Source organism: Cygnus olor, chromosome 3 (genome assembly GCF_009769625.2).
Source record: "Cygnus olor isolate bCygOlo1 chromosome 3, bCygOlo1.pri.v2, whole genome shotgun sequence".
NCBI lineage: Eukaryota > Metazoa > Chordata > Aves > Anseriformes > Anatidae > Cygnus > Cygnus olor.
The window spans coordinates 111,893,553-111,916,883 of record NC_049171.1 but is presented as its reverse complement, the minus strand read 5'-3'; the positions used below and the strand labels follow the sequence as shown (position 1 = coordinate 111,916,883).

At 41.8% G+C, this 23,331-nt stretch overlaps 1 long non-coding RNA gene across 1 annotated transcript in view; it reads left to right on the top strand.

Moving 5' to 3' along the window:
• The window catches only part of LOC121068129, a 282,842-nt gene that overhangs the window by 26,751 nt on the left and 232,760 nt on the right, over nt 1-23,331 (top strand). Inside the window, exon 4 of the long non-coding RNA XR_005818638.1 lies at nt 9,098-9,259. This is a non-coding gene — a long non-coding RNA (uncharacterized LOC121068129). The remainder of the gene's footprint in view (nt 1-9,097; nt 9,260-23,331) is intronic.

Genomic DNA, 23,331 nt, shown 5'->3' with positions numbered 1-23,331 from the left:
CTAGAGAGCTTTGACTTACTCCATAACAAAGTTAAAATCTTTCAAATACTAAAAAGCTTTAAAATGTAGGTCTGCATTTATTTATTTATTTATTTATTATTGATTTCTTATATCATGTGGTATACTGAACACCCCAATGCATTATAGAGGCAGATAGAACATGTTTTCATGTGTGAGTAAATGGTATTTCCTGCAAAGACGAAAGAGGAAGAAGATGTTCTGGACAACTGATAGTTTTTCCATAAAGGACAAACAAATGAGTGTTTTTTGTAAATCTACCCAGGAAAGGAATTGAAGCCCTTTCTTAACTTGAATATAGTGACAACAAGAAAACTGAGTCCAAATGGATGTTGTACCCAAGCCTAGCGCTCTGAATTCAGACAGGTCAAATATCTGAGCAGCAGAATATACTTCGTGAACTTTCATTGCCCTCAGACGTACATGCACATTTTATTTACATATTAACTTGAGACAATGAGACTATAAAGACTGCTAGCTAGCAGGATTTCTTTTAATCCGACATCATGAGATGCAGTAAACGCACCTAAATATTTTAGTACCTCATTAATATCTCAGCCCCTGGGAAAGCCCGTTACACCAAGACTGTGCTCTACGGAGGTGATGTATTTTCAGGAGTGGGTGTGAGAGGGGAAGTGAGGAGACCTGCTTTCTGTTCCTTGCTCTGTCACCGAGTAGTTTGGTTAGCTTGGCACAGTTGTTTAATTTCCTTGTGCTTCTGAGAATTTTGCGTGAAAATATTGTGTGTTAGAAGGGGACTTGTAATCCCTCTTTAATATTTGTTCATGCAAATTCATCCAGAGCTGCCATCTGCTTGCTTCTACAGTACCTAAATTGTTTTCTCCAGGTAACTGGGATCAGGTATGGTTAATGTTATTGCTGACACTCTGGATTTGTGTAAGCAAAGTCTTTGCAAGGAGCTCTGTCTGCAAACACTCTTGGAAAATTTCTTAAATGAGTCCTATCACAACTAAATAATAGTATGTACAGAGAAAAAAAAAGTTAAACAATTTAGTAATATGAAAAGAGAGGGATCTAACCTTGTAGCCCAGAAGCTTTTCTTTTAGATACAGCTTCAATGCCAGAAATCAGCCAAGTCTCTTAAAAGTGCAAGTGGATCCCTAGGACCACTCTGAAGCAGGAATTTGGTTCAACAATTCTTGTCAAAGACTGCCTATGCATCCCTTGTCATTCTTTTGACATGGCTGATCAGAAAAGAGAACCTAGAGAACAAGTGACTCTCTGATTTTTTATTTTTTTTCCCCTATGCCTGTTTTCTTAGCTGACATTTGACCAGACCTGAACCTGTGTAGCTTGTGAGCTTTGGAGGGATAAAAGCATGAGTAACACTGTAGGGAGAGGAACCAGGTCAGATTTTTTAACTTTAATAGTGCTCTTACTTTACTGGTTTTGAAATCTTTACCTAATGGAAGGAATAAATCACTGTAGGTCCTAGACAAAAGAAGGGATTTACAACCCAAGGTGAATCAAATGCAAACCACAAGGAACTTCAGCACAAAGTCTGCCAAACAGATCTGCAGTCTGATTCCAAGCTGTGGGGTGTTTTCTTATTATTATTATTTTATTTTTTATTTTTCATTGTGGAGTTCCTACGCCCATTTGACCTGACAGGAAATCAAAAGAAAATCGTGTGTAGTATTAACAATATGAGAGGTGGATCACTGACTAAGAAAATACTGGAGAAAATGAATGCTTTCACAAGGCTGATGCATCTTCTCCATCATCTGCTTCCCAACTACACACATGTGTTAATTTGCTCGGAGGATAAGAATGAGAAGAAAGACGATTACAGCTCTTGTCAAACTAAGCGGAAAAAAATAATACAATTCCATGGCAAAATGAGTGACAACCCAAGCAAAAAGCCAACACTTTTGCCTCTGGCAGACAGGCAGGTTTTGTGAGCTTTTTCCCATACCTTGGCCTTAAACTAACTAACTAACTAACTAAGTACATCAACCGCCCTTATTAACAAGGACTAGGAAGCTGGTGGTTGTAATATTATCTCCCCTTCACCTAGAGCAGGGGTTCTATTCTATTTCCTTTCACGTATATGGCAAAGGTCAGCTATTGAGAGCGACTTGTCGTTGCTGCTGTGAGCGGCTGTGTCTCTCTATTACTAGCTACTACTGTTTCAGTCCCAAGTGTTTTATTTTTTTTTTAAGCTTCAGCATCCCAAGCTTATTGGGAGAGGAAATATATCAGAAAAGCAACCCACAAACAAGGTTAAAAGCACAAATAAAGATGGAGAGAGAAATAGAAAGGGGAGGAGAAAAAAGGAGGGGGGGATCAGTCCAATTTTCTTTGGAGACGTATCGCATTGTTGGGGCTGTCTGGCGGTGTTCCAGTGCTTCAATTGAAAGCGAATTTCTTTTATTGAATTCCATCCAGAGATATCATAACCTCAAAAGGCTACTATTACCCAGAGGGTTTCACATGAAACCATCTGAGCGTGACTTTTGAAATGCAAGAAGTCACAATTGTCATTTGACAACACGAGACCTGTCAAGGCCCCTCTTTCCAGACAGGCAAGTTGTTTACATAATCCTTCCACCCCCCATATTGAGGTGAAAACCCTTCCATTGCTGAAGTTTTTTCCTTAGCAGGTGCACTCAAAACAGTAATAATAATAAAAAAAAATCCCAGGTGAACTCCATAAAACCATCCCGTACCTTGACAAATAAGATTTAAACGTCAGCTTTATGAATGCATGGTTGGAGGGGAATTGAGTGGGCAACTGAAAGACTTCTAAGTTTCTGTGAACCGTGTCACTTTTACCTTAGTAATAAAATTAATGGTAATCTAGAAATGAAGTAGCAAGTCAAAGATCAAGATGTTGGAAAAAGACACTAAAGAAAATGCAGCCACAGGCCTCAGGGAAACTAGAAGGCAAAACAAGATTAGGTGTGAGCCTTCAGGCTGGTGAGACACGTCAGGCACCTCAGCTTCCCCCGGCAGTGGTGAGGGCGAAACATAGGTGGCTGCTGCTGGCAGGAATTGCTGTCAGGTGCCCTTCCTCTTCACGGGGTGAGGTGGGGCAGCTGTGAAAGCTTGAGAACGGACGGCATCCTGAAGGGCAGTGTGTCACTGGGAGTCTTGCTGGTGGTGTGCTGAAGTTACTTGCTAGTTTGGTTGCATTTTAGCTCTCTCCACAGATGGTTTGTGCATGTGTGTGCATGCACGTGTGCATGTTTTCAACAGATCACTTTTTGGCTGTGGATAGGCTCACTACCCAGAGAGCCCAAGGTGGGGTTGTAATGATACTCCCAGACTTCCTAGGAGGTTTTGATGTGAGAGGAATGAATATATAGGATGGACAGTGCCTTTTTTTTTTTTCCTGAGGGCAAAAGAAACTAGCAAAAAAGAAGTGGTCATGTTTTGATACAAGCTGCATTCCCAGAATGGGTTTGTCAAGAGGGTGAAGAAGTCTGCAGTGAAAAGGGGAGGAAGTCGTAAAGCATGAAGTAGACAGGCTTCATAAAACAGTCAGGGGAAGCAAATGGAAATAAATTTGACTAAGATCTGGTAAGAAAAAAATACAGAGAGAAATACAGGGAGAAATCTACTGAAAATCCAAATGGAGTACAGTGTTCTCCTTCTGTGCAGTCATAGTTACGGCGTCCTTGGAGGGCTGGGGGAAACACAAGTTCACAGTGGTGCAGCAGTGGACAAGCTGGTTCAGAAATCTTTTGGCAGCAGTTTGAAACTGGTGAGCAAAATGACAACCTGCACTTGGGTTATACTACATGGGTGAGAAGGTAAATGTCATTTATGATTCACTGCTCAGCAAAATCCCTGGTGGAGTTGAAAGATCCCTCTGAAATACCTTATAGGAAAAAAGAAAAGAAAAAGGATGGTAAATGAAAGATTTGTCTTCAAGCAGGAGAGACAAGATGTAGGTGCGATAGTGATCAGTTTGAATATCTCAGTACGCCCACGAGTACTTACTTGTAATTTTTGTGCAACAGAGTGAGTGATGAAGATAAGAAGTTGAGTTGATGAACACTTGATAGAACAAAGTGTCTAAGATCGCATATAGGACAGACTGGTGGGTGTCAAATGAGCGTAGATACGTGGTGGAGTTATAAATGTGTCAAAAACAACATAGGGTCTTAAACTGGAAAGGCTGAAGAAAGTGGAAGGTAAAAAGGAAGCAAGTCTCTGGTTCTTGGCCCAACTAAAAGGAGATACTTGGAAAAGAACACCTGAAGTTTGGGAAATCTAATGAGACTTTCCTATAAGGGCAAAAAGAATATAAAAGAAATCATAAAAATGATGTGCACCGAGATTCTGTTGGCAAACCTCTCCCCAGCATTGTGTTCTCTATCTAGACACTGATAATTTGTCAGAGGCTGCTCAGAACTGGGCTCCCACTCCAGGTCATTCAGAGGCATCAAAAAGAAAACACGAAAGAACACTATGCAGGAAAAATATGCCCTTAAGCAGTAACAAATTATTGATGGTAAAATGCCTCCATATCTTACGGCTCCATTAGGGAGCTTTGGAACAAAGACTTCTTTAAGACCATTGCAGGAAAAGAACTGATGGCTACTCTCTCTGTAAGTACAGGGATACAAACGCAGACAGGAGTAACAGTATACAGAACAGTAATAGGGAGAGGCTTCTTGGAAGAGAAAAACCTGTAAGTTTATATGTCATAATGCTGAGTAGATTTTTGAACTCTAAGTGGAGGAACATATTGATGAGCCATCTAACAGCACTGTAGTAAACCCTGCAAAATCCAGTGCTGCTGGAAATTAGTCAGTGTACAAGATACAATAGCATATGGAACAGATGCTGGAGTTCTGCTACAAGAGGAATACTAATTCTGGATATGTGCCTTATCCAGATGTCCTTTCATAAAGCACAGAGTTGCAGCGATTGCCTTAGAAATTGTAGTAAATCCCCAAATAAAATAACACGCAGCAACAACACAAAATATGCTAGTGGCAAATTTCCGAGGCATGGTGGTTCTTTTACTCCACATTTATGTGCACATAATTCTGTTGATCACTCTTTTTCTTTTGTCATGAGGGGAGATCAGGGCTTTAGCACTGCTAATATTTTCTAATTAATGAAAGCAGTCATATTTCACTCGCAGTGCATTGTACGAGCCAGGTGAGGAAAGTGATCCTGCAGATCTGAGAAGGGTGAGTCTGTACAAAAGGGAGCCATTGACTAATTCTACCTGCTAGTCCTGTCTCTTAGTGGGGACAAAACCCAGTATTTTGGGATCTGTGGTGGTTTGGAATATGGAGGTCCGTGGTTTTATTTTTGTGAAGTACATCCTTGTCAGCACTAAGAAAAGGTATCATGGCAGAAAATGAATCAGCTTATTTAGTGACATGTAAGTTCACTGCTAAGGGCTGGGAGCCCTTACAGCTGTTAGGCATGAAAATCCAACGGAGGCTCTATTTTTTTTAACTTCATGCAGAAAGAATTGAGTTAAAAATATTAATAATAAAAAAATTAAGGAAAAAAAAAGAGATTTATTTGTGGTTTACATTTTTCACCATACATTATGTAAGGCCATTGCACTTAAACATGATTTGTGAGCATATTATTGAGCAAAAAGTATTCCTGGCAGGAGAAGAAAACTGATACTTTTCTATCATGTTCATTATTATTAATATACTAGTATATTTTCCACTGTAATATGTTACCACTTTATGCGTGGCCTACCAGTGATGTAGTAGTTGAAAACTGAAATGTGATGAGGCAGTGGAGTAAGTCAAGTGAACTCAAACGAGTGTTGATCCACCTAAAACAAGATAATTTTGTTCTGATTATCCTGAAAGAAATAAATGGGAACTTCCTGAATAAAAAGTTTATTTTTACAGAACCTATGTGTTTAACTTGAAGCTCTTGTTGGCAAATTCCCAGTCACGTGAGTGCAGTGTGATTAAATCTCGGGCTCATTGTTATTATAGCTAACAGTGTTCGTTGTGATTTTATTTTATCTGATGATCCGACCATCATACATTTCACCAGGTGCTCGCTGTAGCTCGAGTGTAGCTGTACTTATAGTTCAGGTGCTGTCTGCATGAACCGCTTGAAAACAGAAAGGGAAAAATAAGTTTGAGGCAGGTCACTAATTCTGTCAGTGCACTTGCAGGGATTCACACATTTGTGTGTAAAAAACAGGCAGCAGATACAAAATGGTGTCCATTAGCCAAGTACTTGTGGATGGAGGTGAACGCCCTCCTTTCTCCCTCATTCCTAAACTGCTGCAGAGCTTCTTCAGCACCAGGAGGAGATAATAAAAGAAGGGGGAGAACCCCTGAAGCTGGAGTTGTGCAGATCATCCCACCTCTTATGTGTATGAGTGAGAGAGCACGACTCTGCGGTGCACTCAGTGCACGTGTCCCAGGATATGCGAAGACCAAGCTGCTTTGTGCTGTGCCTTCTCCAATAGCTTGTCTTTGGACAGGGTTTTGGGCATGGTGTGAAGCCCAGTTAGCTCTCTGCTGATCTCAGGAGTGAGACTGGATGCTTCTTTCTTGTCTGACAGTGCTGGCATGCCAATGTCTGCGGAGCTTCTTGATTGATCAGTCATGGCTAAATGAGTGTAGCAGTTCGTGGTGGCAGCGGTGGGTTTTGTGTGATGCATTTCTTCCCTTCAGATTTTAGAAACCATTTACTCCCGGAGGTGGGAATGAAGCAATTAATTTTGAGTCTTGTAAAGCTAAGAAAGAAGAGAACACTGATTTATGTCTATCCTTAGAAATCTTTCATCAGTACCTCTTTGTATTTCTTGATACCTGTCTAGGCAATGATTTTGGAGTAAATTGTGCATAGAATCACCATTCTCTATTGCAGGATAAAAAAGTTTTGGTGTCCCTGGATTGAGAACAGCAGTTTGCTTTCTCCGTTGATTTTGTGCAGGCCATCTTCTGTTTAGTGAACTGTCTCACAAAACAAAAGTAACTACATGGGAGATGCCCACGTTTGGGAGTGATACTAGCTGGATATTTTCCTCTCTGAGCAAAGAGTTTATATACCCCATAGAGGAAATACCGTTTGAAACTGATGGCTTATAAAGGAAGGGTAGGGCTGTCCTGCTTATACAAGAAACTTTAATTTGCTGGAATAGAGGGATTTACTCACTTGGAGGACTGATGCTTCAAAATACTGGCATTTAATTTTTTGCCATTGTAATTAGTTTGAGCTGATGTATCTTGATCTGTGGCAGAGCCTCATTGCTATAAGTGGTTGGGTTGTTAGGGTGATGCCAAAAACTAAGGGAGGGGAGTAAATCTTATGGCTGGTATTGTGCAGAGTACCCTTTCTGTGGTTTAAGAGAGACAGCCTGGTGCTGTCTTAGCAAACTAATAAACTGATCTCATTAATTCCTTTCCGTCACCACTGAGTTTTCCAGCATCAGCGAGATGTGTTTTTTTTCTAAGGTAGAGAGCAATGCATCCACATATGTGCTGTCAAACAGTGTGTGAAAATGCAGCAGCAAAAGATGTCTGAAAAAGTATTGTGTTGATGCTTCTTATTCTCTTGGGAATAAATACTGAGGTAAATCTTCAGGTAAAACAATTGAGTAGGAGAGGTGGTCCCAAGATAAGAAGGGGACTCTTAAGCCCTGTCCTGGCTGAGCCTTCGGGTGGAGCAAGGAGACATGGCTTCGCACTGCGTAACACATGTTGGGATCTGATAAAACAGGATTCACATGGAGTTCCGTGGCAGCAGGTTACTCAGCTCATTTGATCATAATTCAAGCCATTTGTGTAACTAATGATGCTCTCAGATGTTTGGCAGAATAAACTAATCAGCCGTTTAACAGCAGCACAGCTTCTCTGTGGCTCAACGTGGACCCGAGGAATTCTCCTGCAGTCAACGATGCAGCTCCTATCTCTGTGCATTTTCGTTAGCTGCGTGGTTCAGTAACCTTTCAGCAGACCTAGCTCTGTAACAAATAGTTGAGCAGGAAGAAAGAATGTGCTTGGGAAAAGGCAGTCTTGATCGGTTGCTGCACATCTGGTTTAATGTCTTTACAGTGAGGCAGTGTACCAAGTCAGCATGTGTTCTGCTAATTCTGAAACAGTGTGAATCAAATAGGCTCATGGATGAATGACCTGGTGTGTAGTTTGCAGGTTTTGTGAGTCTCTCATGCTAATCCAAGGCCACTCCAGGTTAAATAATCACACATAACTTGCCTGAAAGATGAACCTGATGATACAGTCACAGTAGCTGGTTTCCAGCTTTTGTATTTCAATCTCTATTTTTTTTTTCCTTAAGGGAGGACTGATGAGACCTACTGGCCCTTAATACTGTGGTATTATAGCCCAGATCCTTAGCTGTTATTAATAGGTGCAGTTCTGCGGATGTCAGTGCAGCTGCTTCTAGTTCATACTTGTAAGGAATATTGTTGCCTGATGCATTTAGAAACCTGATTTCTTGATTTATGTAGAGAAGAGCTAAGTCTGATAAATGTTTTTTCTCTCTCTAAAGGTGGAAAACCACCCATTGCTATAAAGGGCACAATCCTACCCGTAAGCCTGGCTGTTATAAAGGAGTGTTTTGTTCTGTTACATCCACTTTATAGGTCACTGAAAATAGTATTTACAATGAAGGTACTGGGTTCCTGCCTAGTTCCACAACTGCAAAACTATCATATTAATGCTATTCAAACACGCATTTAACACACAATTCTAACAATGTGCTACTTTGTCCCTGGAGTAAAAACCACAGGTACAGTTAATGACAACTTTCGATGAGAGCAAGATTGCTTTAAAGAAAAGGAATTAGGTAGATTAGCTAGATGACTAATTCACCATGGAAGCAAATTTGTCCTTTATGGGATAATAAGGTTCCTTAGTTTCATGTTTCAAAAGCTTCATTTATGTTTCAACACAATATAATTGCATGAAAAGAGGAATGTGTTTCCAATAGAATGAAAATCCTTAAAGGTGTCTTTGTAACTGGTGTTTATGCTGTAAACAGAGGGTAGGATGATTTTATTTGGCCTCTGATACACTTACGGAGAAATAGCTGCCTCCAGAACCCCGCGTGTAGTTTGCATACTAATCATTTTTGTAATTGATCTTTTCAGCTTTTTTCATGCGCTGTGGAAGGTTGTCAGATGCTTCTTTGAAGTTAACTAATGATCATGCGAGCAAAGAATCTAGCAGTGGGAGCCAGGTCTCTCTGGTGTTGTAGCAGCACAGCTTCCACATGCTGGCGCTCTTCCGTTACCTTGTGTGATGTTTTTCAGGTAAGCTTGCAGGTAGGAAGCTTTCATTGGCATACATATCTAAGGGGGCAGGCCAGCACAATTTATAACTCCCAAAATGGAGGGGAAAAAAATGCTCTTTTTGCTCTTCTGTGTCAAAAGCTGGCATGTTTACCATGCAGAATAAAGTTACGTGCTTAGCTCTACATACTTTGCACTGTGACTTAGAAAGTCTGAAACTGGTCACGGCCTCCTCATTCTTGCTTGAAGATTCACATCCCTGTAGATTGAAAGGTGCGTACAGGAGCCGCTGGGCTGGCATCTCTAGGAATCTTTCTGTTGACATGGCTAGAGTTCTGGGTGGCCTCCTTGAATCAGTCTGTAGCCAGATAGTTGCATAGGGAGTCTTTTTACTGTTTCTCCTGTCCCCGCACACTGACAGTGTATGTCTCTAATAAAACACTCATACGCCAGCTTTTGAATAGATCACTCTGTCTTACTTTATTTCTTCTTTATTTTTCCTTTTTCTTTTCTCTTGCTCTGTTCTCTTCTGTTGTCTGTAAGTACTACAGCAGAGGTCTTTTCTGTGCTCTAGTCACTCCTAACCCATAAAATAAACTACTTTTAAAAGGGCGGGGAAGGAACAATAATAAATGGTCTAATAAAAGGTACTGTGTCTCCCTACAAGCCTTCCTTCACTTCAAAACAACACAGCGGTGTGATAAAATAAACTGCTATTGCCGTATGTTTTGCTGAAGAATCCTCCCTCTTTCCCAAGAGGTGACACAGTTATGGTAGTTTTGAATTTGGTATTACTGAAGACTGACCTTTAGAGCTCTTAGTTTGGAAAATGATCATTCTGGGATGTTCCTGTAAGTATTTTCTACTCACAGCCAGCTCAACTTGAGCAGGAAAGGAGTGAATATATATTTTGTTATTTACTCACATCATCACCAGAACACTGTTGTGATCTTGCTTGCTTTTCCCAGGTCCCTTATTCATCTGGAATAGATCTTGCAGAGGCAGAAACAGGCTGTGGGAGGACATTTGAGAGGAAAATGGGCTGTGTGGTTTCCCCATCACTCTTGCTATTAAGCTGAAACTGTGTCCACATCTGGCTGATACTTAACATGCCACTGCCACCACGTGAGAGTAGCACCTTTATGGCAGGCGATTTAGGTTCTAGAGACAGCTTGGAATAACATTTTTTTTTTTCTTTCTAAGAATATACTTCAGGGAGAGAAAACACTGATTTTGGTTCTTTATTTTTAGTTGTAACAGATAAGTCTGTGTATCAATCACAGCATGAACAAGGCTTACAATGTTAGTATCCGTTAACGAGCCAAGGTAAACTCTATGCATTTGTCAGTTGGTGTTTATCTAGCCTTGCTAACATATACTGAATTCCTGCTTTCTAGGACTTGGCTGTGTCCCAGTTTTGATGTATCAAATAACACTATATTAGAAGAATGTTTTCAGAGGGAATACTTGCCAAATCAGTAAGTTAACCTAGAAATCTTGGTTACTTTTAATGGTAGTTCATCCTTATATATATTTGGCTACCACTGAGGGTTGGTGAAAACATGAGGAAGCTCTCTAGATTATAATCTCCTCTAGAGTTTGCCTGCTCTACTGAAGTGACAGTAGGGTGTCTTTATGTGGACGCTCATCTAGGCATTAGCATATCAGCTCCATACTGCCTGCTAATACCACACTTTTATTAGCTGTCACCAAGCTGAAACAAACCCCAGAAGTCTGTAGTATGGGGTAACTCTGCTTGTGATGCTCGGGGCCTGATTTTCCAAGGACCTCCATACTTACTGTCAGTGATGAGCTGCTGGGAAGTTTCAACCTGCCGGCTGGTTTTCTGGGTTCTCTTTTTTCTGCACTGGTTAGGTAAATGTGCTGGTAGGGTGTATAGGAAACAAAATACTTGTATAGTAAAGCATCTCAGTGGAAAAAGGGTTACATTTTGTAATGCTGTGAAGCCTTGAGTCTTTAAAAAGGTTTTGTAATGCTAGGGGAAGGATATAAATTGTAGAGTACCATTGTGGCCTTATTTTTAACAGTCATTTACATGCTGCTGTTTGCTTCTCACAGATTTTTGGTTTTGTTAGTGGCATTTTGGCCTGGGGAGCATCACCTGTGGCAATGGAGCTGTCCTACAGTAGTGTCTTGTGAAAACTCATAGATGTCTAAGCTTAAAATACTTGTCTCTTTTTTTCTTTTTCCTTCTGCGAATCTGAAAGGAAGACTTTTTCTTAGGAAATGGGCTTTTTCAGGGCAGCATTTTATCTATTCTTCAACTGCTCTTACTAATTTCCTGCCTTACTCAATTGCACTGCCTTAACTCTAATAGTAGATTTGAAGCTGCACAAGCCTCTGGCATCAATGGAATAAGTTCCTAAAAAGTCATATTGCATCAGAATAGCTGTTCCCAAAAAGGAATGAGAAAAATCTGTTCTCACGTAAGAAACAAACAAAACTTGCATGAATCTTTGCTGAATTGACTGCATCCATCTTTAAAGCTGTCAGATATTTACAAGATAGTCTGTCATACCCAATCTGAACTATTTTCACAGCACGTAGATCAAAGTTTACTTTCAAAGGTAGAATATAAACATATGAGGTGGGCTGGAATAAAACTATCTGGATTTGGAACAGACATGGGTCAGCAAAAATACAGGACTTTCTTCCTTCTCACTATTGTAGGCCAGTTTCTTTCTTCTGCTTGCTTTTTCTCTCCTTACGTAGTACATTTGTTCCTATCTACAGGGATTTTCTTCCTCTCTGCTGCGGGATGCTGCTGACACTGGCCTGTAGCTTGTGGGGGTTCTGGGCTCTTCTGGCACCATTCACTGAGATAAAAAGCGACAGCCTGGGAGCCCCTGGTGCACTCCAGAGCTTTCAGCCTGCAGCACAGGGCAGTATATCAAACACCAGCAGGCCAGCCCCTTTTTGTTGCATTAGCCAGTCAAGCATTTTGTGCTGCTGAATGTCATCTTATTTAACATTTTGTTAAACAACTTCTAAAGGTCTTAACAATATGACAGATGGTCCATTGAATGGATGCTTTAATGGCTGAGCATTAGTTTGCTTTGGTTTGATAGTGTTTATTGTTAGTTAAGTACTGTTTAAATAAATCAATCTTCCCCCTCTCTCTTTTGCAATGCAGACAGAGTCAAGAGAGAGTTTTATTCTTCTTGTGTTGGGTGTGTGTTTCAGTCTGTCATGCAGACAAGATATATGTTGGTCTCAGTTCCAGTCAATCTCTGCCTCATAGGATACAACTCCAAGGTCTGGATCATGTCTGTGAAGGTGAAGGATTCTGTGTAGTGGATATTAGGGCTAATACAAACACAATCTATGACAAAGTATAATTCGGAATTGCATTTTTTTCCAACCTTCTTTCAGGTTACAACCTTTGTTGCAATCTGACCCATCTCTGACTTTATTTTCCTTAACCCCTTAAGCCTGTCTGCTCTTAAAAGTTGAGCCCATGTGAAGGAAGGAACCTTATTCCTTCCAAAGGTGAGAAAACCAAATAAAGCATTTGCTTGCAGGCTGTCCCTTCAGTGGACACAGAGAAGTCACTTTCCTGCAAGAAGCCGACAGCTGCCTCAAGTCTCCACGTCTGTGCAGGCACAGTTGACAGGTCAGTACACAACCTGCCTGCAAGGCAGCTGTGTGCACAGACAGTTCGGGTGGCAGGCACAGCACGCTATATTTGCAGTGAGTCTAGAGACTTCTTTCAGGTATGGTCACTGACTTTGGCTACCATGATATTCAAGGTTGCTTGCTTTTGGTGAGCATTGAATTGCTGGAATTAAAAGTTAGAGTATCTATTAGATTTCAAGAATTTCTTATAGGTAGGGCAGCCCATTGAATTGTAACCCTGTGTTCTGAGGACTTAAAAACACTGTGAGGTGCTGTAGCAGCCTTTTCCTCCAGGAAGCAATGAAGGGTTCATCTTTCCCTGGGGGTTCATCTTCCTTGCCTCATAAGCACACTGGTGAACCATAAACATAAATCTGTGTGCATGCCTCTCCTAAATGTTGTGGGCAAGGCAGGGAAAGGACTTCTTGGCAGTGTGAAGGTTTTGCTTTATCTGAGGGGACCAGTGCTGTGATGGGGTGAAGCTAGGAATAAAATCTTTGGAAAGTCAAAGAGAAGCCACCCCTTCCCTGCTGCAGGTAGAAGATTGGCGTGGGGAGGATTAGCGTTTCTTCCTGGAAATAGCTGCCATCCCCATAGCTTCTCTCACAGCATCAGTGGAGCCCGGCTTGGGGCCCTAGGTTCTGGTGTGGGCATGCTTGGCTGCAGAGCTACAGCTCCTTTGCAGCTGGCAGAAGTCTGATGCAATAGTCAAAGTTGCTGACTTTGCCTTTGCAAGAAGCCTGCACTAGCAGTAGAAGTTTTCAAGCCATTGAGAGGAATCACTGAGGTAGGAAATGTAAACACTGTGCCTCCTCCTTTTTCTGACAGCACACATTAATGCCAAGTACCTGTCAGCGTTAGTGCTTGGCTCAAGTAAAGATATCAGCAGTCTGTTTCCAGAATCTAGAAACTGGATACAAGATCTGAATCCGAGTCATAGATGGAGTGTGGCTATTGGTATTTGGCCTGTTTTGGGCTTCCGAGGAGTACTTAACTGACTATAGTATTCCAAAGTATGGAAAGACTACTTTTTCTCAAGGCAACTGTGAATTTATGTCCTTGATCAAATTTTTGGCCTGTGGTGGTTGTTACAGATCGAGTTTGAACAGTAGCAGGGAATTACCTCTGGTGTCTTGACCTAATTTTGCTTCTGGTAAACAGTTTGCCAGTCTCTCATTCCTTCTGCTGTCTCCACTGGCAAAGCTATTCTTTCTTTCCCTTCCCAGTGAAGCCTTTTCATGGGTTGTCATTAGTGCACAGGTAGTCAGATTTATTAAATTCTGACCATGTCTTTGTTTCATGGTGAAATGTCAGGATATGACTTAATACTGCTCAGACTGTAAGATCCTTAGGGGCTGGGGCTGCTCTTTAGTTTCTACAAGCCTCAGTTTGGTACCCTGAAAGCACGGGCACAAGCCACAATAATTGCTATGTATAGTATTTCTCTTTAAAGACCTAGAAAATGCTAAGATTAATTTTTTTCTTTTGATGATCAGTGATGTTAAGTGCTGGGTGCAGGCCCTCACCCATGCTTAAGGTGGCTTCCAAAAGTATTTTGTAGAAGGTCCTTTAGCTGCTCCTTTGAGCCAAGGACATGAGAAAAAAACAGTGGAAGCAGGGCCTTAAATTAGAAGAACTAATCTGAATTTACTATTATTATGTTCCATAGTGGATATCTGTACTAACTCATGCTAAATACTGATTTTGTTTTCTTATATATGATACATACGCAACTGGGGAAGAAAATACAGTTCCGTCTGAGACAGTGGCCCAACTGTGGGCAAGCAGAATCAGTTCCTCATTGGGCAAACGGGAGCCATTTCACTTGCTCAGTCTGTGAGGCAGGATCTATGCCCTATTAGGCCCCTATACCATTTGTGACTTAATAGTGTCGTGGTCTCACTCTAACCATGTAGGCATTTCTGAGAGACAAGCAGCAGTAACGCATTTGTTCTGATTGATTTGCAGACTGACTTTTTTTTTTTGGAAGTAACTCCATCCCCCAAACTTTCAAAACACTGATCCGAAATAACAAAGTGTTACAGATGAGGTCTTCTGATTATTGCCCTTTAAAGCTTTTTTCACATGGCCAGGCTTCACAAAAACCTATTTTACTCAAAGAAATTAGGTTTCTGGTTAGCAGGAGCCCTAAATAGACATGAATTACAGGAACGTCCTTTGAAACCCCACGCAGTACTTGTTTCATTAAATCCCATGAAGCGACCTTAATTTAGTGGAACACTGGATAGGTTGTTCTTTTAACCTATTAGCACTTTGGCCAGTCCCATAAACCATATTCATGGATGATTCCATCAAGAAGGACAACAGTGGGATTAATATTATTTCAGGATACAGTAAATGCCACAATGATGAAGCTGTTTAAGATCTGGTGCTCACTGTGTCACACTGAATGCATTGACATTTACTCTGCTATCACTTCATTTCCAATATTCCTTCCAAATCAGCCGATGCTAATGTTTCAGCGTGTGTGCAGAATACAATTCCATCAGCGCTAGGGACGAGGAGAAATGAGCTTAAAGCAAGTACCTTCTCCCACATTCCATCAGCCCTCTCCCTCCCCATGCCTACCCCAGCTTGGCAAATGGCATATCCGTTGCAACTTTGTCCATACCTAAGGAAAAAGCAAACACACAGGTGGAAGTGTGAAAAATCAGGACTTTGTGTTATGTGAGAGTCTGAGCATGAGGCAGCCACTTGTGGTGTGATCAGATGTGTGTGCTTGTGCAATTACACATTTCTTGTCTCAAGTGTACAGTGGGAGAGCCCATTTGCTCACAGTGTTAGAAGTAGGAGCACAGAGGGAGTGTGACAAAGATCCAGCTGTTTTCACAGAACAAGGATGCCACCCGCCACCCAGCTTTGCCTGTTACAGTGGCGCTGTTGTCTGTAAAGACAATGGGCTCTTGCCATATACGGACCCCTTCAACACTGTACTTGAACACTTGAACAAGAAGACTTTAATGTCTTTCCTCCCCATCACCTCTGGAGAGGCAGCTCAGTGCATTATCTCCTTTTGTGGGATGAGGACTCAAAGGAGATTTCAGCTGTAATTCGGCAAAGAGAAATACATTTTTCCAGAGAAATTTAAGCGGGAGCCAAACTGCTCTGACTCGGTCTGTGTAGGAGCCCCTCTGTTGAAAAAAGGATCGCAAATTGCCTTGCTGATGTTCACACAGCAAACCAGCTGCAGAAAAGGGTTTTGCATGCAAGTTTCCCTAGTCTTTGTCTACTCAAATGGCATTTCTTCATGTGGCTGAGAGGTAGTAAGAGGAGCTAGGGGAGAGCTGGGCATGGTGCTTGGCTGATACGGATGTGCTGTCGTCAGCCATGCTGTGTGGCATCAGCCAGGCTCCTTAGGTTCATCTGTCATATTCAGTTGCAGTGTGGGGGAGAAGCTTACCCAGCTGGCTTCATTAATCACCACTACTCCAGCAAACTGGGGGAAGCAAGAAAGGTCTGGGACCTCTGCGAGCCACCACAGTAGAGGTGGTACAAACTGAGATTGTTGCAGCTTCTCCGGAACCAACTCATGGGTAAAAAAAACAATAAGAGCATTTAAAACTAAAATCACCTCTGGCACAAGACGTTCCTGAGCTGAAAATTTCTGGAGGCTGGGAGAATGCGTTAGGGAAGTATTTATGTGTGGGCCTCATTTTTATGTTCTTCGGGGGGCTTTCTCTGCTGGCCACTAGTGGAGATGGGTAGGAGGCAGTTACTTGCTCTGACTTGGTGTGATCATTCTTGTACTAATGGATGGTCAAATAAACTCCTCCAGAGAGGAAAACTAGCATTATGAGCACAGAACAGGGAGCTAGGGAGAATTAGGCAGCTGTTGGAGACTTGGGACTTGTTGGAATTGTATGAGGACTTACAGTAAGTGGGTCTGCCTGGATTTGCATATACATGTTTGTAAACTAAGTAGCAGTGGAAGACAAAGATTGCTTTCTCACTTTTTCTCCTTCCCTAGCAATCCTCCCCTGAGCTTTGCAGAGGCTGTGGTGTTCTGGATCAGTAGGGAGGTGGTGAGTGCCCCTTTACATAGATCATAAAAATATTCACTAATACAGAGCAATGCTGTGCACAAAAGAGGAGGCCCCAGCTTTGGGATTTTAAACGTCAGAGGCTTGTCTCTGCTGTTGAGTTAAATCTCAACTGCAAAGTCAAAACCAGAGAAAAATAAATGCAGAAATTTCCATGAAATCATGTTCGGCTGTTCTGGGGAATTTAAGTAGAAACCAGAACTGCCTTTTGAAAGAATCCAAGTGGTTTTCACCTGCTTGGAAATTATAGGCAGAAAATACAAAATACAGAAAAAGAGCTGTGTAGTCTGTTTGGTCTAGGTTAGGCAAGTAGGGCAAGCTGAGGAAGTACAATGCTTGTACTTGCCTGAATAGGAAATGTGTTGGAATGAGCTCTGCATAAGTAGGAAATGTGCTGAAATGAGCTCTGCATGGTGGAAATGAGCTTACCTATCTGGGCAATCTTTCTTTTGACTGATTCTTTTTACTGATTAATTTTCATTATTCAGTACTTGCAGTTATAGCAAGTATCAACCTCCTTGTTTGTCTGCTTGGGAGGCTAGATTAAGTTGTCTTTGACAGTTTTCCTGTGAATATTTTCTAGACATTTAAAAGCAGATACATCTTACTCATATTGCATTACTCCTCTGGTTTTACTGGAATGGTGTTGGATCAGGTTAGGTAACTGAGCTGAAAAGACAAAAGATTGTCAAGGATGGTTTAAATGTATTTTTGTCATATTTCAAGTCACAGGCATGGACTAACTCTTTTCTTTAGCATTACATTTCTGTAATTTTATGAAGCAAAACGTGCTAGAGAACTTCTTCTAAACCCACAGGTTGCTACTGTGCCTTGTTGGAGCCCCTAGCAAATGTGTTTAGCTCTGAAAGTTTGCTGATGGTAAGGGGAAGCTTGCTGTGTCAGCTACCAGGCCCTAAGCAGCTCTGACCTGGCCTCAGTTTTGGTATAAACCTGTCTGTCAGTCTTTTTAGAACTGAAATTTACCGTTGAAATATACTGAAATGGAAATACATCGGGCTTCAGTATTTTGGCAAGTGTTTTTCCCCTTTCCTTTTCATAAAGGAAGATTATTCAGCTAACGAATGAAAGTGAGTATTTCAGTGGTTATATTTCAGAGTCTATGTAAACAGAAAGCAATTTCAATTTGAAGTCCATTTTACCTAGGGCTTTTGAATCCCTGTAAACTTTCTGTTACTGTTGAGCTACACTATTTGCAATACGGGCCTTCGAAACTGCATTACAGTTGTTTTGGGAGGGAAGCTGGTGTTTAATTTTCTTCTTGTGGAAGGAGCCTGGAAGAAGATTTAAGTGGGGGAGTCTTGAAGAAAGGGCATTTCAGGCCTAGGTCCTGGAGAGAAGCCAGCAGATAGATAAGGTGGCCTCTCTTTACCCTCTTGTCTGTGATTCTCTGCTTATACTAAGTTTTGGGCTCTCGTTGCAGGATACCAGCACTTCTAAGCTATTGTTAAGCTGGAAGTGGAAACATGATGCTTCTGTAAAGCTGTGTCTCTGTCCCATTCTGCAGGGATTTGGGTGCTGAAAGATGGCACGCTCATATTTTAAGCAATGTGATTTCAATACAGAGAAATCATGTTGGACTTCATGAAAACTACTTCCCTGCAGTAGATTCATAGCTTTTACTGGTGCAAGCATGTGAATGCTTCAAAACAAAAATATACTTGGATAAAATGGTTTGCCTCATCAGTATTTCTTGTTAGGAATTCTCAGGAATATCCCAGCTGTAAATGCTGACAGGTTTAATCCTTCTTGTTTTACAGTAGCAGGCGAAATCTTTGTAGTTGTGACACACAACAGAGGCCTCATCATATGACTGGAAGTCAGGTGGATGCAGGGGACTTTTAATAAACTTGGTCCTGGCAGGGAAGTCTGCCTGTGGCTTTGGGCCCTCTACTTAATCCCTCTGACTCAGTTTCCTCATCTGTAAGGCAAACCTCAGAATACCCTCAGTGACTGCCCCTAGCAAAATCAAGAGTTACTCACAGTTACTTCCTTGCTTAAATACAGGAAGATGGTCAGATTTTTAAACCATCAGCATGTTGTCCCTTTTTCCAACTTTTTCAAGGCACTGGAGAATAGACAGAGCATCTCATGCATTTATTTGGTTTGGTACGTTGGATACTTCTGATTTTTAAGCTGCTTTCAGCTTATAATGAGCGTTCTTTCTGATAAAAGGACGTGGACCATCCCAAACATAACCACTTTTTCTTGAGGCTTAATGTGCCGTGTTAAAATTCCTCTCCTAGACTCCATTTTCTTGTTCCAGTGTAGGGACTGTCCATGTAGCTATGGCTGAGTTTTTCAAAAGGCATAAAAGGGGTGCTTTAGTGCTGAATTCCTGTGGGACTTGGTGGTGATCTTCAGACTCCCCTGAAAATCTTAGGCTAAGGTTCCAGCTCGGGAAACAAAACCACAAAAGCCACGTTGCCATTATGTGGCAGGACAGTGCAGGGGGGTTCTCTCTGGTGGGTAATTCAGGCCTGATTTCCTGCTGACAGGGGTCTGTTTGCACATGCTGTTCCTCTGCTACAGTCCTGGCCAGGTAATCTGCACTCTCTGCAGAGATAAAAGTCTGCACTGAGAGTTCAAAGAGCTGATTTTTCAAACCTTCTGCCTTTCCCAGCACATTTAGCACTGAAAGCTCTGCTGTGTCCTTTGCTGTATAAGGCTTTCACCCTTACCAACAGTGTTTTTCAGTGAGTTTGATTTAGTGCCACATGAAAAGATCCAGATTTTCTCAATCGCCTCCCATATTTTCTGTGTTACCATCTCAGCTTTGAGTTATTTAATCTGAACAGTTTGCTAGATGCTTGATAATAGTGTGTTGTAGAAACTTTGCCAAATTTGATGGGAAAAGGATCATGCTTATAGAGGTACCCAACATCTGTTGTTAAAATGGAAGGAGTAAGTTTTCTAGGTGCCAAACAGTCAACACTTTGTGTCATCAGCATGGGACACCGGTTGCACATGCTCAGTGTGTAATGACAAATTTTCAATACCTTATCTCAATAAAACTCTAAAAATAAAAGAGTGGTTTCATCTTGAGGGGATGACCCTGGAGAGAACAACTTGCACCTTTGAAAAAAGTTACATCGTACTGGTTAAAATGAATCATGAAAATGTGACCACTTTTTGAATACATATTTTAAATAATTTTGTGGCTTCTTTTAGTTGGGTATTGTGAAGTGATATTGTATTGCACTACCATAGTATTAGATTCCTTGGTGATGCATTCATTCCAAACTGAGGTTAAGACAGCCTTTTTATAAAATAAACAGTAACTTAGTAAGTTGGAAGTGTCAGGAAAATTTGGTGGGGAAAAGAGAAGTCATTTTTTAAAAAGTCTGTAAGTCCCTACGTGGGTGTTAGCATCTAACATTAGTTCTTTCCTTTAAGTGCCTGAGTCACACAGCCCTGTCAAATGACTCCGTGGGCACTCTAACACAGAGGTGCTGAAAAATAGTTTGCAATCAAAACAAAAGTCTTTGGTGTCTTTTCAAGAGCTTGAAAGGCAGCCAGGGACTTTTCAGCAAAGCCACATGTTACTGTATTAACACCAGACAAATAATCATGTTGATTACAGCAGGGAACTCTGTACAGGGCGTGCTCCAGAGGGCATCTCTTTCCAACATGGTTGTTAAACACCTTGCAAAGTCAACGCGCTTTCTTCTCTGGGAATATATCCACTCCTATTCATTTTTGCTGATTTCTACTTGATACATTGTCCTTTCTTCTCTGTGGCTAGCTTAAACTTTACTTTGCATGAGATCATTGGTTAATGCCAGCTGCTCACAGAACTACACTGAACATTTGGTGGTAGCTGTGCTTGTCTGTCTCCTCACCAACATGCTTTCTTCACAAATTGTAGAACAACAGTGGAAAGCTAGGGGGGAAGTGGAAGAATGAAAGTGATCGGATTGCAGCTTGGCACCACTGTAAAATACAGCACATTGCATGTGTCCCTTCCGAAAGGTGAGATGCATCTGTGCTACCTCTGTCTTAAGGCAAAAGAGAGAGGAGAGATGCTGCATCAGGTAGAAATGTGCATTTGGGCAGAGGATCTCCAAGCTCTTACTCTGGAATCAGTCCCCTTGTTTGTTGAGAGCAATGGAGAGCTTCCTGCTGGCTTTGCTGGGCTTGTGTTCAAAGTATTCACAATGCATTGAGTCCACAATGAGAAACAACTGAGCCTTCTGCATGAACCCAACCTATGTTTTCCAGTTATTTTGTTACCAGTGCATAGATACTGCTATTTTGGCTTAGCTCTTGGAAATTTGGGGCTTCTAAGGCTTGGCTCTGATTGTCATGGAGATTCTTACTAGAAGTAGGAATGGCTTCAAAGATCATCTGGGTTGGCCTTTTTAACATTGTCAAAGCAAGTGTCTAATTTTCAAGAGGTCAACTGACCCTCACGTCTCCCTCCTGCTAACCATTAGCCCAGCTGACTGCTGTGGATGTCTTTCTTATTTCAAACTGCACTCCACCAAAGTCAGTCCAGGCAGATGTTTTGCTGGTTACATCACATTTAGCTGCAGAGGTGCATGGTGAGGCTCTTTCCATTAGAAAGGGAATGCTTTCTACGATTCTGTGAATGATTTCTATGATTTCTATGAATGATCCTCCCCCTCTACTACACCCTGGTCAGGCCTCACCTGGAGTACTGTGTCCAGTTCTGGGCTCCCCGGTACAAAAAAGACAGGGAACTCCTGGAAAGAGTCCAGTGGAGGGCCACAAAGATGATACGGGGCCTGGAGCATCTTCCCTATGAGGAAAGGCTGCGAGACCTGGGTCTGTTCAGCCTGGAGAAAAGAAGACTGAGAGGAGATCTTATCAGTGTGTATAAATACCTGAGGTGTGGGAGGCAGAGGGATTTGGCCAACCTCTTCTCAGTGGTTTGTGGGGACAGGACAAGGGGCAATGGCCACAAGATGGAGCACAGGAAGTTCCGCACCAACATGCAAAAGAACTTCTTCACGGTGAGGGTGACGGAGCACTGGGACAGGCTGCCCAGGGAGGTTGTGGAGTCTCCCTCTCTGGAGATATTTAAGGCCCGTCTGGACGCCTACCTGGGCAGCCTGCTCTAAGGAGCCTGCTTTGGCAGGGAGGTTGGACCCGACGATCATTCGAGGTCCCTTCCAACCCCTTCAATTCTGTGATTCTGTAATGCTTTATTTTACAACTTAGAAGAAACAGGATGATTTCCTGCGTGAGGATTAATGGGTCTGTCAAGATCCATAATCAGTGGCTTAGCGGAGCTGACACATGAAAGGACCGCAGTGGTATGCGAACCACCTTCAGGCTTGAAACTATTTCTGTAGTTCAGTCCCAGAGAGCTGGAATGAACATGAACTCAGAATTCAATTACGTCTTTATCAGCCCCAGTAGAGATCCATCTGTATGCCAGGAGACACCATTACTAAGCAAGAATGTAATGCTGCTCTTGTAGGGACCCCATATTAAGACACACTTGTCCTCCAAAGCCTGCGTGTTTGGCTGGAAGATTTCAAAGATTTTTGTCTACCTGGTGACAAACCTGTAGTTCTCAGCAGTATGTTGCATAAGCATTTTGAAAGCTCTTTCCATACTTTCTAGGGACGTGGGGACAAATCCTGGTCCCATGTGAAGTGATGAAAGAAGCTTTTCCTCCTTAGTAGAGTGGAAGCATGCCTTGGGGAATCTGGGGGGTGAAAGGGCAAAGGGTAGAGCAGGATAGATATTTGTGAGGTCTTTATTTTTTAGAAGGCAGTTTTATCCTCTTGGGTTAGAGATTTTGACAAATCTTTATTCGGGCAAGAGTTTCTATTTATCAGTCTTTTTATGGAGGAGAAAAAAAATGAAGAAAAATGATCTACAGATAGCTAATAGTTTTTTTTTTTTTTCTGCAATGACCGTGTGTCTTTCAGTCTACCAGCTGGGGGAAAAGCAGTAGACTACCTTTATAGCACTGTAGAAGAATAATATCAACCATGCTGTGCTTTTGGCTAAAGCACGTAGTGAGCAGAGATGGTGGTGGTTAATTTTGTGACTATAACTCTTTGAAAGGCTGCAGAGAACGGAGGGGTGACCTTCTGAATTTCACGAGACACAGCCCTAGAACTGTTGTATCTCTGATTTTTGCAATACAGTATCTCTGACTTTTTCAGTACAGTAAGCAGACGCAAAAGCCTTTCAGTGGAGTCTTCTACATATCTTGAATGTTTAATCATATTTCATTTTAACAGTCTCCTTCCTCTGTTTCCTTTGCTAGGTAGATTTCTTCTTGTGCACTCTTTTGTGGTTCCCATGGCTGGATGAAAGCCCAGCCTGCTTGTCTGTGGTGGGAGACTTGCAAGGGAAACTAGTAAGCCAGTGGTTTGTATAGCCAAACTCCAGTCTGGG